The sequence below is a fragment of the Nelumbo lutea genome, chromosome 1 (genome assembly GCF_056320005.1).
Source record: "Nelumbo lutea isolate HS-2025 chromosome 1, American lotus-T2T, whole genome shotgun sequence".
Lineage (NCBI taxonomy): Eukaryota > Viridiplantae > Streptophyta > Magnoliopsida > Proteales > Nelumbonaceae > Nelumbo > Nelumbo lutea.
Window position 1 is genome coordinate 185,540,023 of NC_142684.1, and position 6,011 is coordinate 185,546,033.

The window sequence follows — 6,011 nt, forward strand, 5'->3', positions numbered from 1 at the left end:
CTTCCCCCCTCCAAAAGTTTTGGCGACTCTTCACAACATTAATATGATTTTTAATCAGAACATTCAACAGTATATGGGCTATTGGATGAAAGGAAAAGACGTTTCCTACAGAAAACTAGGGCATTTGAGCAAATCCTCAATCACATTTATCTTTATCCATCTCAATTCTCAAAAAGGGTCTTGTGCTTAAGATTTAGAGAATATGTCGGTAATAATCATAGTTTTCTTTGCAAATCAGAACATTCCGTTCAGGCCCGCTCCTACTATCAGTGATGCTAATTTCAAAGTATTGATAGGAATTAGGGTATATCTGATACCATGTGTACTTATAATTTTGTTATTTCATTGTTTGGGGTAATTTGAAATCAGTCCCCATCAGAATTAATAGTTTGGGGTAATTTGAAATTCTTGATATACAACTTTTCCGCATTGAGAGTCTCGACAGTTTAAATATGATTCGACTTGAGGTGGCTACTTCTAAATTCGGATGTCCCTCTTATATCATGGTGTTGGTGGTTTAATGCACAATCACAACGTGGAGGTTTTGAGTGCAATGATAGCAAAATGAGCAAAGAGATTAATTTGAACTGATGCTATTCATAATTTGTTATAACTGTAAATTTTTTAAACTATTTAGTTAATTGATTAAGTGTATCTTTACTCTTTGAAAATTGACTAACCCATTCCGTCAAAAACCATTCAAATGTGTATCATATAACTGTTATAACTTTCAAAAATATCCAACTTACCTTTATTATAACTTCCAACACCAGCACCGTCTATAACTTCCAACACCAGCACCGGCTCCGACGGAATATTTCATTGTCCCCTCTGGCACTAGCATGGCATCTCCGCAGCAGCATCTATTACTCGCGGTTGGAAATGGACGGTCAACATTTCCAGAGGTTCGAAACGATCATCCACATAACGACTGGTTCGCTGGTTCGGAACAGCGTCTCTGACATCGGCACTATCTGGGTTTGAAAAGAATTCAGAGCGCTCTCTCTTCCTAGAAAAACAAAGACTCCGAACCCTTTTCTTCTTTCTTCTCTTTCTCTCTTCTTCTTCTTCTTCTTATTCCTCTCCTTCCCCTCGTCATCGGTGATTTCTCACCATTTTCTTGAAGGTGTTCCGCCATCGCCACTGTAGCACGAGTTCTAAAAACCCACCGCTCAGTCCTAGCAAAACCCACTACCCAGTCCTGTTCGTTTTCTCAAACCAAGCCCAGGCAATAAAGCAGCTATCAGCTAAGTCACTCCTCCAACTAGTTGCGACGATCTCCTGAAAACCCTGAAAGTCACTCCTCCAACCCTGTCTGCAGAGTTAAGAATTCTGGAATGCGTTCTTCAGGGATATCTATAAGCCCATTCCTCTGATCTATAACCTGCTCTTGGCAATGTTGTGGCGTCACCCTGAGAACGCAGAGATTGACAAAGTGAAGGTCGTTCATTGTTGTGCAACGGTAAGTGTTTTTGCAGTTTCTTTCAATCATTTCTTACTTGATAGCTCGTGGATTGATGTTTTGTTAATTGAGTTTCTCTTCTTCTTAACAATGCTTGTGAAGAAATGGTGGGATGTGTGGAACGTGTGTACAATGATTTGGTGGAAAAACTACACCAAATCTCACCGGTCGTCACCACTCTAAATTCTGATGAAAGAAATAAACCGTCCTTGGTTTTGATTTTTAAACCCATTTCAACAATTTAATTACAAACTCATGCCACTTAACACTATTGCCAAGTTCCTAGCTTTGAACCCAGTAGTTTTTTTCGTAGTATGGCCTCCACATTTATAACGAATCTCTAGCGACGGCAATATATCAAACCCTGGTCACTGTTTTCTGGCCATAATGTCTTCTATCTTTGATGCCTTTTTTAGCTGGAACTGCATCCACCGTACGCTTGGGAAATGCATCTGATTTCTCTTCATCAACCTCTAGGCGACGAAGCAGCTATCGACTAAGGAGAGGGCGCCACTACCGAAACCAGTAGTCGCAAGGTTTTTTGAACTCTTTGGACCCTTCTAGCCATTTGATTTCGCTGCTCCATCTCTCTCCAGGCGACGAAGCAGCTATCGACTAAGGAGAGGGCGCCACTACCGAAACCAGTAGTCGCAAGGTTTTTTGAACTCTTTGGACCCTTCTAGCCATTTGATTTCGCTGCTCCATCTCTCTCCAGGCGACGAAGCAGCTATCAGCTAAGGAGCGGGTGCCACGGGTGGCACTACCGAAACCAGCAATCACAAGGTTTTTTGAGCTCCTGCAATTTCTGCAATTTCCGGCGAGGTGGTGTTCCTGTTCCTGTTTCCGGTGAAATGGTGTTCCATGAGTTCTGATGCAGCTGTTGGGTGATCTGATGAAAGGATTGCTTCTAAAGGTGGATAAGGGTAGGAAAGCTTAAAGCTTTCTGCTCGACTTCAGCTCCGACCAGTCCACGCCGGGGACCAAGCCGCATTTTGTAGATAACAGACAATGTCATTCCATTCCATCCCTCCGCTCGTCACCTGATCGATGAGCCTCAGCCATTCAATTGAGGCCGGCGATCATGGGGACTGAATTCTCCAATGCTGATGGTTGTCGTCCAACTGCGATTCATCATCCAACGATAAGGTTCTTGAGAATGTCCTTTGCAGAGAGAGAGAGCTCTCTGAAAGACAGTCTTTGTTTTTCTAGCTACTGTTGTAAATTTTGAGTTAACCCCATAAACCTTTAGCAAGTTTAGAGTTTTTTTATTTTGAAAATTTAAACAAGAATAAAGATTTACCCTTGTTATAATCTATGCTACCTAAAAAAGATTGCCACGGTAGTCACTAAGGCTTGAAATACAATTTTCATTTGCACCGGTGCAAAAGTATGTAATTGCGAATGAGTCAATGGCAAAATATAATTTGCTATTGTCTTAGGTTTTACTTTTGCATAGGCTCAATTTAAAAGGAGTACAAATACAAATATACGCAGCACAAATAAATACAAATGTTGCATTTGGAAATGATGCAAATAGAGTGTAAATCCCAGTTCAGGGTAAATTTGCACTCGTGTTCACTTTTCCTGTGCTTGACAACATTATATTTATGCATTGAAAAATGACATAAAACACATTTTCCAATGCATATTTACATTGATAGTAAGATGTAAAGTACATCAATAAGAAAATAAGTAAATTTGCATTAAGGTGGGCTTTTGATAAAAAAAAAGGCATATGCTTTATTGGAATTCATGTTTGCATTCATTACATTTAAAAGTTTGATTGGTAAGTGTAAGTATATAGTGTTCATTCAGTCTCTTATAGAACATTAAACACTGTATTGATACCACGTGGATGCATGCGAACAACTTACAGTTAACTTTCCTTCTGCAATGAACCTGCGATGCACCATAGGCCTGCGATGAACATATAGTGCGCATCACAGAACCACGATAAAACCCGTGGTTCATCGCATGCTCTCGATGAGCCCACTCGCAGCCTGAACCATGGCAAACTTGGGCCGAACCCACGGTGAGATCCGCACATGCTCAGACTTGTGATAAACCCTCTACCGGCACGACACCACAACCCGTTAAACAATTGTGCCCAGACGCCACCCGTTGGTGTAACATTAAAGGAGGCAAACATGGCAAGGCGCCATGTAGGGCTAACAAGACGTTGCCTACTAACGTTGACATCATCACTAGCACCATGTCAGTTAAGTAAGGCACACAAGAGGTGGTAGCACATGTGAGTAATGAGGGCTCTTGAGTGAAAGTAAAGCTGATCCTCAAGAAGATCCCCACGAGACACGTGGCAAAACTCCAGTGGTGCACTTAATGATTGGTAACAAATACAATGTCCCCTTTCCTAACAGGAGATGAGCACCTTTATCTCTTACCTTTAAAGATCTCGGGATCTTCCCCATAAATAGAGATCTTTCTCGTATTGAAAGTCATTCAGCAATCAAGTACCCTTGCTAGTGACTCCCAGCTCTACCACTCGAGCTTGATGCCCTAACCTAATATCCAAATCCCTCTAACCCTCAGTCTTTCTCTATCTTTTAAAGAGACCACTTCCCCAACTTAGCCTTTACCCTACCTATAGTAAGAAGGTAAATTTGTTAGTACAAAACTAACCCAACTTTGCAATTTATATGGACTGTTTTATAAGGATGGCAATTTTTTCCATTTTTTTGATCCCTGTGGGGATCCGCCACGAATGGAGCGGGGATGGGGATGAATTTTCCCCCGTGGGGATGAGAAAGAAAATTTTCATCCCCATTAACGGGGATGGGGAGAGCACTCCCCCCACGGGGCCCCGATCCCCGCCTCGTGGGATCCCCACTAATATATATGTATGCATACGTTATATATGTATATATATAATCATGCATTTATATATTAGTATTTTTAAAAATATGACTGAATATGTTTGAATCTTTTCTAATAGGATCATAAATTTTAATTATTTTATTTTATATTTTTAAATAAAATAAAAAACAAAAGTAAAATAGTTAACATTATAAAAAATCATGGGGAAGGAGAGGCTCCCCGTCCCTGCCCCGCCCCATTGCCATTCCTACCATTTTACAGTCTACATATTTGTATTCACACTTATTTGCATTGTTTCCAAACGCAACCAAAATACAAGGTTTTACACTACATATTTGTATTTGTACAGTTGTACTTCTTCAAAATGGAACCTTAGGCTCGGTTTGGAAGCAGTACAAATGCAAATAATATGTACAATGTAAATACATACAAAATAATACAAAATATAAGGTTTTGCACTCTACATATTTGCATTTATACTCCTTCCAAGCTCAGCCTTAGGTTCAAAATGAAATAAATCCTGATTAAAGCTCAAATGTAAAGTAAAACTGAACCAGAATCTGCACTCTTTTCATTTGCAATTTTGCATTCCACGGCTCTTATACTAGTGCAAACGAATTTGCACTGCAAACAAACAGAGCATAATGTTGAAAAGTTTTCAAGATGAAAGATTGGATGAAGTCTTCCAAATTCCAGTTGGGTGCCTGCACAAGTTCTCTATTAAAGTGGGATGTCATTGACTTTGGGGATTAAGAAATTCTCTCTGATTGGTTAACTATTTACCTTAAAAAAGAGGTTTGGTTTCTCATAAGATTTCATTAATTCTGTTTCTTTTGATTACGTACATAGCGATAGGAATTGCAATGGGACTCCCAACGGCAATTGCAGCTGTACACTAAGAACATCTAGTACAGGTCATTGGAACCTGTGTTGGGATTATGGGGATATTTGGAATCGTGGCTGTTTTACAAAAAAATTGTGTCATGTTAGATCCACATAGGAGTTTCAACAAACATCCATGTATCTCATTGTTTGGTTCAGCCGATTATTAAAAAATTGGGCATGCCTTGAAATCGGGACCCCACCAATGCATGATGTATATCTTATGTGGTGCTTACCTGTCAACACATATATGAAAAACAGTGATGAAAATCACCTTACCAAATAGCATAGTATTGCTCACCACCTACGTGACAGAAGCGTTATTTTTATTTTTATGTGAAAAACGGGTCTTGAAAGCATGGGCATTTTTTCTTGAAAATCGGTTCCAAAAAGCACCAACGCTTTCAAACACCTTGTATATTTGAATTTGGGTGGGATGGGGTGGGGAGCCACTCCTCATCCCGACCTACAAAAATCCCCATCCCCACCAACGGGGACACTGGTTTTCCCATTCCCTTGGATCCTCATTCCCCATGTTAAATTAACTTTATTTTTTATTTATAATTTATTCTAGATTTTTTAAATAAAAATTTATTTTTTATAATCCTATGAGAAAATTCCCAATTAGTACCTTGTACTTTGGGCCTAGTGCCACTTTGATATCTGAACTTTAACATGTGGCAATTTAGTACCCGAACTTTCAAAATATGAAAATCCAGTGCCTATCGTTAATCAAATGTTAATCTACCATTAAGTGACATTTGAAAAATACAAAAATGCCCTTCAAGTGTCATTTAATTTTCTTTATCAACCATCTAAACGTTGACAAAAA

The 6,011-nt window shown here is 39.5% G+C and overlaps 1 long non-coding RNA gene across 1 annotated transcript; it reads left to right on the forward strand.

Moving 5' to 3' along the window:
- Positions 1–787: 787 nt before the first annotated feature.
- LOC148879789 (uncharacterized) lies at positions 788–2,773 on the forward strand. The gene is made up of 2 exons (XR_016105746.1): positions 788–1,462; positions 1,879–2,773. It is a non-coding gene; the product is annotated as an uncharacterized LOC148879789 (long non-coding RNA).
- The last annotated feature ends 3,238 nt before the right edge of the window (positions 2,774–6,011 follow it).